Source organism: Podarcis gaigeae, assembly GCF_964106915.1.
Source record: "Podarcis gaigeae genome assembly, chromosome: 4".
NCBI lineage: Eukaryota > Metazoa > Chordata > Lepidosauria > Squamata > Lacertidae > Podarcis > Podarcis gaigeae.
Genome location: NC_139677.1, coordinates 74,502,652 through 74,515,723, shown reverse-complemented (window position 1 = coordinate 74,515,723; position 13,072 = coordinate 74,502,652). Strand labels below are relative to the sequence as shown.

The 13,072-nt window shown below is 42.6% G+C and overlaps 1 long non-coding RNA gene across 1 annotated transcript in view; it reads right to left on the bottom strand.

Moving 5' to 3' along the window:
• The window catches only part of LOC310843942, a 142,695-nt gene that overhangs the window by 26,112 nt on the left and 103,511 nt on the right, over positions 1-13,072 (bottom strand). The window lies entirely within an intron of this gene.

Here is a 13,072-nt window from a genome sequence, read left to right as displayed (position 1 = left end):
TAGTACTTTACTTATTTCTGAGTAATGACCGCTCCCCGCTTAAAACGGGGGGCGCCCTTTGCGTGGACGCGTGCAGCCCCTAGATCTGGAGCGGCTCCAGCAGCATAGGCTAGGCTTTGCCTTCCCTCAGGTGGGATACCTGGAGGTCTCCGCCTACCTCAGTCAGTTGTCCAATCCCACCTGGGGGAAGAGTTGCCAAGGAGACCAGGCCAGGTAGGGGAGAGATTACCTGCCCACACAAAGGAGGGAGGATCTTACCTGGGAATTCTCACTTGGCTCCAGAGCTTCTCCCACCCTACCCACCCCCAGTCAATGTCTTATGTTGCAGGTTAATTTTCGTCACAGGTTTTGCAGGTTAACTTTTCTTCACAGGTATGCGGGCGCTGCTACGTTAAGGTCGCTGTTAAAGGGCCGGAAAGGAATTTCCCTGCATTGGCAGGTTTCGCCTTTCCCGTAGCAAAACGTCACAACTTTGGCAGTATCAGGCCTTGGGCGGAATCCTTTTGTCCATCTTCCTCTTTGCGGCGGCGATACCAGGGTTCCCCGTTAAAGGGGTTTCTGAAGGGAGGCTTTGACCGTACGCCGGAAGGTCGTCATTGCTCTCCCCTGCGGCGGCGGCGTTACGGGGGCGGCTATCTCTGCTTGAACATATGTTCTCCAGAGCCGGCCCATCCCCCCCACACACACTGGATAACCCTGATGCTCCCTAGGTCCCCGGCTGGGGACTGGGGAGGAAGAATGCCCAATGCCTGAGCCAAGGTCTACCCACATTTGAAATTTAATAAAGTTGTGGCCAATTTAATCCCATAGCACGTTGTCTTGAGTCGTTATTCCACATGACGGGGGGGACCACTCGGGATCTGGGGACTCCGCCTGTCCAAGCAAACAGGAACATAGGAAGCTGCCTTATATCAAGCCAGACCATTGGTTCATCTTGTTCAGTACTGTCTACATTGATTGGCAGCAGCACTTCAGGGTTTGAGGCAAAGGACTTTCCCAGCTCTATTTGAAGATGCCACTGATTGAACAATGACTTTCAGCAGGTCAAGGGTGTCCTCCACCACTAAGCAACATCCCTTCCTATTCAATGCAATCCTAATAATGTTTACTCAAAAACATGTTTTGCTATATTTAATTCAGCTTGCTCACATTGCAACAGAAGCAAGCACCAATGAGTTGCATGGGATTTACATCCAGGGAAATGTGTAAAGGAGTGTATCCTTAACCTCCTTGGTTCTGTTCAAAGCCATTGACTTGTTTGGGCTGGGTAATGTTATCATATGGCTTATGCAGAACACCTGTTTAGGGAAGCTTTCAATGTTTGATGTATCACAGTATTTTAATATTCTTTAGGAAGCCGCCCAGAGTGGTTGTGGATGCCCAGCCAGATGGGCGGGGTATAAATAATAAATTATTATTATTATTATTATTATTATTATTATTATTATTATTATCATCAATCATCATCATCATCATCATCATCAACATCAACATAGGCTCTCCCTACTGAGGTGATATCTTATTCTATGCCATCACAGTTATATCAGAAAGTATTGCACAATAGTAGTGATTTGTCTCAATGAAGCCAATAGTATGGCTCTAGATGACAACTAGACACAGATCTATGGCAAAGAGTTTGCTATCAGACAGAAATTCAATGAAGTACTAGCAAGCTCTTTAAAAAGTTCATATGTATGTGGAGTGAGGAGGGGAGGGGATAATCCTTCAGCATGGTCTTTTTACGGTGCCATGGGCTGCTGATTGACCATTGCTTTTGCTAGGAAGGATTAATAGTACAGAATAACTCTCCTTCATACACAAATTATTCCAGCTGCATAGGAGTACATTGCTGTCAAAAGGCTCCCCTGGTTCATGGAGGCTATTCCAAGGACAACTCAAAAGTCTTAATGCAGTGTCAACAGGCCAGAATAGTTGGTTGATATTTCCTCTCAAGTGGGTGAGAAGATAGTTCACAATTGTTTTTGCTGCCTTGGATATCGGAGTGAAAAGTAGCTTATAAATCCTGGCAAGAAACAAATAAATAAGCCTCTCTGTCGGCTTGAACAATAGCCTGCCAGAGAATGGGGAAGGTGAAGGCACATCTCAAGCTATTGGGAGCGGGATAATGGAAGGAAGATGAGAAGAAAAGACAACACTGAGGAAGTGTATGCCTTTGCCTGCTGTTGGCCTCCACGTTTGGCAGGGATGGAAAACATTTGGTCTTGCCTCCATCATCCCTGATCAATGGCCTTGCTGGCTGGGGCTGGTGGAATCCAACAACATCTAGAGGCCACAGATTCCTTAGTCTTGACTTGGGGTGTACCTTGTATAAAACATATATTACAATAGTTGAGGTCCTTCTGAAATGTCTTCTCCAAAGAAAGATACTACTGTCTGTCTCAACATTCAAGGAAAGCACACAATGCTATGCTATCCATTATGCAAATTATGGAAAGATGTTAAGGAAACATCTGCATTGTACACCCCCAGTACCTTTGACCTTTCTCCCCACCCAGTGGATCTGGATGAACTGAAGCAATACTGTCTTTTGCAGAAAGGTTAGGCCACAATTAGAGACACGGGTGGCACTGTAGGTTAAACCACATAGCCTAGTACTTGCCAATCAGAAGGTCAGCGGTTCAAATTCCCGTGATGGGGTGAGCTTCCGTTGCTCGGTCCCTGCTCCTGCCAACCTAGAAGTTTGAAAGCACGTCAAAGTGCAAGTAGATCAATAGGTAGCGCTCCGGCGGGAAGATAAACGGCGTTTCCGTGTGCTGCTCTGGTTTGCCAGAAGCGGCTTAGTCATGCTGGCCACATGACCAGAAGCTGTACACCAGCTCCCTTGGCCAATAAAATGTGATGAGCGCCACAACCCCAAAGTCGGCCACGACTGGACCTAATGGTCAGGTGCCCCTTTACCTTTACTAGACTACAATTAATGGCATCAGCACCTGGGAAGGAGTTATCAAAATACTTCCACATACACACTCTTCCCAAAAAAGAAACACATATTTGCAGTTCCCAACAATAAACCCTGGAGAGAATTGGCTTGGGGCCTCCTCTAGATTAGCATTTGAAATTTCGTAAAATGAGATAACCTTGCCAGGGAGTCACAGGACTCCCAACTGGCTTAGAGGAAGCTAGTGCCTGGCACAGCGATGCTTTTGGCAGAACATCAGCTGGTTCTCAGGAGAAGTCTTTAGATTTCAAGGGACCAGCCCTCAGGTCTCAGTTGGCTCTAAGTAAACAAATCTATTTCTATTTCCTAAGATTTATCACATCAGTGGGAGGTTCCAGCTGATCTCTTTTAAACAGTACCAGTTTTCCATGTACCGTGGGATTGTTTGGTGAAATTTCAAGAATTGCATAATTTCAGGAACTGCAAATGCATGCCACGCAAGGCTCAAATGCAGATTTCTCATGCTATGAAGAATACAGTTATTCTCTTCAGTTGGGCACTCTGTTACATTTTGATCATAAACATGACCAGGGCAGGAATTACCATGTATTATTGCAACCTGGAGGGAAATCATTCCTAGTTGTGATTTGGGGGTGATATCAGTGCTTACTTGTAGCTCAGTAAGACATGGTGACTAGCTATGATGGCTATACTCTGCCTCCCAGTTAGAGGCAGTAATGCTTCCATTGCTGGAAACCACAGGAGGGGAGAGTGCTCTTGTGTTTGGGCCCTGCTTGCTACTTTTCCACAAGCATCTGATTGGCCCTGGAAGAATAGGATGCTAGCCTAGTTTGCCCATTGGCAATGTCTAAGCAACACGATGACCATGTACATACGCAATAGACAATCTTTATAGAATTGCTTCAAACCATGACAAGTACAAAATGAAATCTTTAGTCTCAAATTCTCTGAAAATCTTTAAATGAAGGGAGGTACCAGACTTTGTATGATGAAAGACAAGCTGTGAAGCTTTCTGTATTCAGCAAATATGATGTCCAACACTGAACAGTGATTCTGGATATTGACTACTGTTTCGTAGAAGTCTTCGTCAGCGTGGTGGGAGGATATAGAATTGCTTCATAAACTGAAAATAAAATGTTACTAGTTTGCCCATTGGCCTGATCTAGTAGGCTTTTCATAGAATCTTACGAAATGTCTTTACTGGTTATACATTTAACCTAGACATGTATTTTATCATAATGTCTACGTTTTGTTTTAAATACACACTTTTAAAAACACATTTATTGAACATTTTCTTTTGAGGTAAGAACTGTACAGTGGTACCTTGGGTTACAGATACTTCAGGTTACAGACGCTTCAGGTTACAGACTCTGCTAACCCAGAAATAGTACCTCGGGTTGAGAACTTTGTTTCAGGTTGAGAACAGAAATCATGCTCCGGCAGCACGGTGGCAGTGGGAGGCCCCATTAGCTAAAGTGGTACCTCAGTTTAAGAACAGTTTCAGGTTAAGAACGAACCTCCAGAACAAATTAAGTTCATAACCAGAGTTACCACTGTATCACAAAATTCAGGGAACTGTGAAATCTAAAGAATAATTACATTCCAATCTGCATATGAGTCTGGGAGGCACAAATTAGGTCACTTTGCTTAAAGAATGTGGACCAAAATAAACTCTCCTCCATCACTATCTACACTGTTTCATTTCTGACCCTGGTTTTCTTTCCTATCTAGGAACAGGAGAAAGCATATCACCCACAGAGTGTAACTTGCTTTCAGCAGACTAAAGTCAGCAAAAAATAAACAAAAGACTTGTGCTGGTGTGAGAGGTAGATAAGGGGACTAGATTGAGAGACTTTAAAAACCAACTCAGCCCGCAGGGTCAACCCAGCCACAGAGGTGAACTGGGAGTGACAGGTGCCTCAGTCATGTGAGCATCCTGGAGAGGGGGGAGGGGGGAGATTTCAAAAAGTAGCTCAAGAGGTCTCCTCTCCAGCTGCCCTGGGGTATAGGCACAGTTGCAAACAGGAGGAAATATGGAAATGACAGGCACCAATAATGAAAATAAGAAAACAATATTACAGTTGGTTCTTTAATGTTATTTTATGCTACTCAACATACAACAAAATGTGAAGGCTGGGTAGTTGGGGCTGGATTTTAATTTGCCTACAGCACCAAAAAGCTTGGTCCAGCTTTAGCCTGGTGCTTGCACATTATGAAGATTTCCTTTGAACTGTGTGCGTGTGTGAGTTTGTTAACAAATCAGTAAACACTTTAATCCCCACCACAACCAATTGTCTTACATTGGCTTTTGAATACTATTTGGCATTAGGCTTCGGGACAAAATACAAGAAGAAGATTGAAGACTGTGGAAAAATGGAATGTCCCGGTTTTCAAACGTTTTTCGGAAGCCGAACGTCTGATGCGGCTGTCAACTATTGTTTCCAGGGCGCCGGCGCCAATAGGAAGCCATGCCTTGGTTTTCAAACGTTTCAGGACTCGCACGGACTTCTGGAGTGGATTAAGTTTGAGAACCAAGGTTCCACTGTATTCAGAAGGATACTGCCTCTGATCATGCAGGCAGAGCACAGCCCTTATGGCCAGTAGACACTGATAGCCTTATCCTCCATGAAGCATACCCTCCAACATGTTGAGTCTCAAAACTGGGACGTGCGTCTTCCCGACTGTGTTCCTGCACAAATCACGTGACCCGTGTGACCTCATGGAGCCCAAAAGATGCCCTTTGGGGAAGGGGGCTGCACTCTTGCATGAGAGCACGGCATCCAAATCTGTGTTTTGGAGTGCTATGCAAGATTGTGACCCCCACAAAAGTGCTTTGGGGGGGGGGGAGAGATCGCAGCATGAAATCATGTGAGATTGTGACGGCCAAAATAGTTTCTGTGTTCTCCAGTGAAAATACAGGGTGTCCCAGGACGCTTGTGTGGTATGCATAGAGACAGATGTTTAGCCACAAAATCAAACATTCTAAACTGGACAGCTCTAATCAATGGACTTTAACATTCATCCCTGTCTGGCAACTAGGACTCGGGTGAAATGGGAAGACTCAAGATAGAGACTAAGGAAAGCCACATTCATTTGGTAATGTGTTTGCTCAGTGAATGCCAAAGATGGGGACAAAGATGAAGGAGTATAGAATTTAGGAGTGGTGATAGAGCAGCAGACCTCATGAAAATTTTTATATACTGTAGCATTCAGTGAAATAAAAAAGAATGGCTGTCCTGTATGGCCAGGTGTGTACAAAAATACAAGTTGTGAAGAATGGGGTAATTTTGCAATCAGTAAACTAGATGGCCAAGAAAGCCTTCCAAGTGACTTTATAAATGAAAATGTTAGCCCTCTGGATATCAGATACCTGTCCTGACAGGAGAGTGGCATGCCAAGCAAAATGAAGCCCCTGGGTAGTTTTGATTTATGCATTTAAAATCTCTGTTTAGAAACTCAGATCAGAGAAATTGGGCAGAGACATGAACATAAGGACAATAAAGGGACAGACATGCAGGCTGCAGGGATAATAAATATGAATAAGATAGGAAGAAAAGGACTCCAGTAGCTAGGTATGCTATATTTAAAAGTTAGATTTGGGTGTTTGTGGATGCAAACTAAAAGCTACTTTCTAGTCTGCTTCCCTCTATAATACTTGATATATGATGCTTAGGGATGGGAGAATCTGACAGCTTTGGTTTCTCATTTTCCCAATCTTAGAATAACAGAATTGGAGAGTAGGAAGGGATCCCAAGGGACATATACAAATGAAGAGGACAGAACAATTAAATTACTCCATGTCAGTAATAACCATTTATGCATCCAGTGGCATCCATAAAAGAACACAAGACTCTATAATGTGGGAGCCTCACAGGAGACAGGGTCCCCCCTCCATTTTCTCAGCACAGATGTGCCTTCCTAAGGCAGAGCAAACTTGCATCTGCATGGAACTCTGCTCTTGAAATCTTACTTAGGTGGTGCCTTTTAAAAGACTTTGTTTCCACACTTTGCCAATGAGGCAGCAGTGAACTGACCTTGGAGGCTCAGCTGCAGCAGTTTGTTTCATTCCACACCAGGCAGTTCAATTTCTCATACTGTACCCCCATTCTCCTTATTAAGAGGATTGGTGAATGAGTGTGGATATGTGAGTTGTTTTTGCCAAATAGCTCTACCAGGCTCTCTGAAACCTATTCTTATCTTAAGCTATTCTTATTTTACTAACTGGCCAAGAATTGCTGACAAATGCACTCTGACCAGATCCAAATGGAGCCAATTGCTTTGAACCAGATGTTGTTAGATGTATTGGTTTTTATGTTTCTGTGCTTTTATGTTTGTACATATTTTATGGGCTAATAGCCGTAAATAAATAAATTTGAATTTGAATTTGAACCAGAGCAGCAGTTGCGGCGTATCGTTTCAAGAGGGATGCCCTTTTTGTCTGATAGTTTACTATTATATCGGCAGCTGCTGCTGCAGCTGAGTCACTCTTCTTGCGCTGAAAGTCTGCCACAGTTCTTGGGGATTCTGCAGAGTCATAGACTGTGCTGAAAGGATACTCGTATGAGCAAATGTACAGCAGGAGTTCACCTTTCAAAAGGCAGTGGGGTAATGTTCCTGATCTTAACACAAGTGAAACAACTTCACCTAGAAAGGAATTGCATTCACTTTCAGAAGGAATGTATGATTTCTTCTATAATCGCTGTTTCTCCTTTAATTAGCTCCTAATTGTGACTCCTCTCTTTTAAGACCTGAAGAAGCAAGTCCAGATGTGTTCCCCCCCTTCCTACTTCTGAGTATTGTAATATGCACAATTGTTTTAAGTGGAGTTGGGAGATGGCTTTTTTTTAAAAGAAACATTATTTTTTTAAAAGAAACATATTTTACTTCAGTCTGAAAAATGTTTATCTTTTATTGGAATATGGTTATTTATTATTATTAATATTAATAATAGCCTTCCACATACATGGCCCAAGGAGATGTGCAAAATACAATAAAAACAGTTAAAACCAATTTAAAACAACAAAGAAAATAACAGCAGATAAATCTTCAATTGTTTCCAGGAACTGCAAGTAGAGGACACCTTTTGCGTCTTAACAGGAATGACATTCCTATATATGCCATTACTGTCACTCCAGCATTTAATATTTCAGATGTAGTCTAAATTTTCAATTGTCCCCCCCCCCCCCCCGGTACATAGTTGTATTTATGGTATATCTTTATAATGAATTGGTTACAGTGACTCCATCATTCTAAATGAATTATTTGTTTTTCTTTTGTCTTAGAAGGTATTTTATTTGTGCAATTGGATTTGTATTTTATGGTGATTTTAGCGTGTTATTTGTTTGGGGGGAGGAAAGATTGAAACCAGTACTCCAAACTAGTCGGAATAAGGAATAGGCAACCAGCACAACGGGTACAGTCTTGCTATATTGGTGTCCTCCAATGTCTAACACACACAGACACACACACACCCATTCCAGCAACTGTCTTCTGTGCCCATTGAAGTTTCCCAACTATCTTTAAGGGCTCGAGTGGAAACCTGCATACAGAGGAAGTCCAACAAGCCCATTAGCGTGCAGTACTAGATATATGAGTATCTCAAGCACATTACAGTGGAACAGGCCTTCTGGGTATCAGTGAAGGAGTCACGATAACACTGGGAATGAGTGGCTATGACTAATTAGTTAAAAGGCACTTCTAAACATAATTATGCAGTGCTGGAAAACTAAATGCAGCTATAAAAGACTTCTTGCTGAGAAGAAGCTTGTAGAATAATGCACAGTTGCCTTCATTTCCATGGTTACCCAGGTGCACATTAAGTCGAAGCAAAGTCAAAAACATGGGGGCTAGTTTCTCACTGCTTACCTGCTCTTTAATCTTCAGCTCATGGGTCAAATGGGTGGTAGAAGCTATAATAAAATTAGTAGAACTTTGCACTTGGATGGGTAGAAGCAACAGATGGTCTCCTATTTTAATTGGCGGTATAACATTTCAAAACTTCTTTCCTTTCCCTGCCCCCAAGAGAATAAAGCTAAATTCCTGTTCTATAGCTGAACTGAAATTTTGCATTCCTGCTGCCAAATCAAAAACTGGAAATTTTCAAATTTGACTTTTCAGTCCAAATCTTGATGGTAAAATTTTACCATCTTGGCACTTCAGATAGATAGATAGAGTGTTTTTTTTTTCTTTTTAAAAAAATGTTTAGCGGTACTCTCCTTTTCCTACTCATATTGAAATACTGCCCCTCAATGAGGCCAAATTTAGATTCACAAATTTTTTAGGGGTATGTGTACCTCTGCGTACACCCAGAAAATAAAGCACTGGATAGATGATGATGATAGATAGATGATAGATAGATAGATAGATAGATAGATAGATAGATGATAGATAGATAGATAGATAGATAGATAGATAGATAGATAGATAGATGATAGATAGATGATAGATAGATAGTCAGTGTTAAACATAAAACATGCCATTTGTAAAATCATGCCCTATTTAACTTCAAGAGTGGCTGCTAGCCATGACCTCTCCTCAGGACCAAGGCAATAGGACAAATGAAGGCACAAATTTGCATTAAAATTGCATGTGTTGATTTCTGGGTAGAGATGCAAATTTAGAAATACTTCTTGTAATTTAAATAGAAATGCAATTTGTCTCACCATGGTAGGGAAGAGAGTCTGTGGAAGTAGGGAAAAGAGCTTGTCAACAATGAGCTGACAGTGTTCCCCGGTAGTCAAACTGCATATGATATTAGATAAAGGTAAAGGACCCCTGACGGTTAAATCCAGTCGCGAACAACTCTGGGGTTGTGGCGCTCATCTCGCTTTACAGGCCAAGGGAGCCAGCGTTTGTCCGCAGACAGTTTTACTGGGTCATGTGGCCAGCATGACCAAGCCGCTTCTGGCGAACCAGAGCACGGAAATGCTGTTTACCTTCCCACAATACCTATTTATCTACTTGCACTTTGATGTGCTTTCGAACTGCTAGGTTGGCAGAAGCAGGGACCGAACAACAGGAGCTCACCCCGTCGCGGGGATTCGAACTGCTGACCTCCTGATTGGCAAGCCCAATGCTCAGTCGTTTACACCACAGCGCCACCCGTGTCCCACACTGCATATAATATTAGTCACCATTAAATGCAGGGATTGATTTATTGATTTATTTGCAAATACCCAGTGCAGGGAGGGGGGTCCAGTTTGGATGCATGAGGATGACGAGAAGGGGGGGGGGGGCTTCATTCTGAGACCCCCGGGTATAGTGCAGTATATACATTCAATAAATAAAAAAAATAACAAATTGCTCCTTCCACCTGCCATTTGCCTTGCTTTATATTTTAGGGGTGGGGGGACCTATATCAACTAGAAAGCTACATTCCCTCAAGGGCAGCCTCCCACAGGCCTCAAACCAATGGCTTGTGTGGTAAAATAGAGCATGACTGGACTCACATCGTTCTCCATTTTCCATCCGCGGAAGCAAAAGGTACTATCACAGTAACAGTGACATGCTCCAGCCAGTGAAGGGTGTGGCCTGTGGGGAATGGCCTGGACAGAGTCCTGAGAGTCAGACAGAGAACTACATGCGCCCTCTGAGCTGGGAGTTTCCCAGCCCTGCCCTGAAAGGTCCCACAAAAATGGAGGCCTCCTACACTGGTTTTTCATCTCCCTTCAGTAGAAGTGCCCCTTTGGAGGAATGTGGATGCTGCATGAGACATAAGAAAGAAGCAAGGTTGTTGTTTTTTTCTTTCTTTCTTTCCATTTTTGTGCTCTCTGTGGCTCTCTGACATAATTAGTGGGTGTTTCGTTTTCAGTTGCAGGAGTGGGAGAAAGTGGAGGCAGATGTCAGATTGTTTAGAAGATGTCTCTGCTAGAGCACTGGGATATGATGCGCAGCAGCTGTTCTGCTGGCCACTTTCTCGTTTTTACACTCCTTACAGTCAGGCATTCATTCTCTCCACAGCAGATGGCTGGGGGGGGGGGAAGGGGGGAGCAGCAGCAAGACTTTATTTATTCTTCTCCTATAGAGAGAAAATAATAATAGCCATCTTCAAATATCTTAAGGGCTGTCACATGGAGGAGGGAACATGCTTGTTTTCTGTGAACTGCCCTGAGATCTCTGGGTATGGGGCAGTATATAAATTAATAATAATAATAATAATAATAATAATAATAATAATAATAATAAATAAATAAATAAATAGTAGTAAATTTTCTCCTTCCTGCTCTGGAAGGACTCAAACCATTGGCTTCAAGCTGCAAGAAAGGAGGTTCCGAGTAAACATTTGGAAAAAGTTTCTGACAGTAAGAGCTGTTTGACAGTGGAACAGTCTCCCTCAGGAGGTTGTGGACTTTCCTTCCTTGGTGGTTTTTAAGCAGAGGTTGGATGGTCATCTGTCAGGGGTGCTTTAGCTGAGCTTCCAGCATTGCAGAGGTTGCACTAGATGACCCTGGGGTCCCTTCATACTGTAAGATTCTATGATTCTATCATTTCCTTCTATTTCTTTTTTTTGTTCGTTTATCAGAATGCAAGTTTCATTTTTTGAAAACCCTGCATTTTTTTCTTGTTAATTCTCTTTTTAATCCAGAATTCCAGTAACTGTCTGCCCCCTGTCCTTGAACTCTGAAGGATTCCAGCCTAGCTCTTACAGACGGCAGATGAAATGGGAGATCTGGATGGTGCCACTTTGATATAAAGGTGAATCTTACCAGTTGCTGGGTAAGTGGGGAGCGCACTGTTGCACTCAGGATCTGTTTGAGGGCTTCCCATAAGCATCTGGTTGGCCACTGTGAGAACAGGATGGTGGGCTAGATAGATAAGTCTAATCCAGCTTTTCTTATGTTCTATGTTCCTTTGGTAACTAGTGGTCATCAGCTGGGCTGCTATCTCTATACTAAATCAATCGACACAAGATAATATCACCAAGGCAACTATCTGTAAACAAGCAATAAACGTCCATAAGGAGGTTTAACAAACTGAAGGACATTCTCCTTTTTCTATGTGCCTCCTGATGGAAACATGCGGATGGGGACAAATATACCCCTGCTTTAAGTCATTTACATACCCTCTTCTCTTGTATATTGTTTACTACAATGCTCGATGACTAAGCTCTTTAGCGATGAAATGTCAAATTACTGGAACGGCATCCAAGCACTGAACCACTGGTATATCACAACTGGACTCTTTATTACTGCATTTGCAATTGTTCAAGATAAAATCTATTTTGGAAAGAGTAGAAATGAGCACTGAGCCACTGATATATTACAAGTAAACTCTTTATTTACTGTGTTTGCTATTGTTTAAGATAAAACCTATTTGAGAAAGAAACGACTTTTGCCATTTTTGTGGATGTTTATTGTTTGTTTACAGATAGTTGCCTTGGTGATATTATCTTGTGTCGATTCCAATAGTCATTGTATCACCACCCTGTTCATTGTTATATCTCTATATTAGGCCAAGAAGGAAGGCAGTTGAGGAAGGGGACTGAGCTAAGTTTGCAGTTTTTGGAAAACAAGATGCTAGGCTAGATGCTGCATTGGCCTGCCCTGATCTAGCACGCTCCAGATCTTAATAATGTGGTAACAGCATTACAGAACAATTTTTGAAGTAGAATGATGTTTGGACAGTCCAGTCTAAATCCACCACCATTGCACTGTCATTGCCTCAAGGACACGTTGCAGAAGACACCCACATTAAAAACCCCACTTTAGAGGGGCTTCTATGGGAAATAACATAACTTTAGCAGCTTGCATCTTTTCTTCCAGCTAGACAGATTTTGCAACAGAGGTTTCATATAAAATGCAACAGTGGATGATCCAAAGAGCCAGAACTGTTCCCCACTGGCTGTTCAATGGTGTAAGTTTCAATGGGCCTCCCAGAGTCAGCTGGTTGATTCTCATTAATCATGTGCCAACTCTGCGTGATTCAATCACCACTGCAAATTCCCATTCATCTCTTCAGACAGGTACTCTCTGTGCTCAAACTATAATTAGATGATCACTGGGGATGGAAGCCACCTGCTAAACAGGCGCTGGCTTATGTTGGCCGTTGCAACTTTTGTTTTGTTTTCATTCATTCAAGAGCAGAGAGGAGATGGGCCACTAATGGCACAACTGTTGTCCTTCCGCTGGCTGCTGATATTATGTTGACTGATGT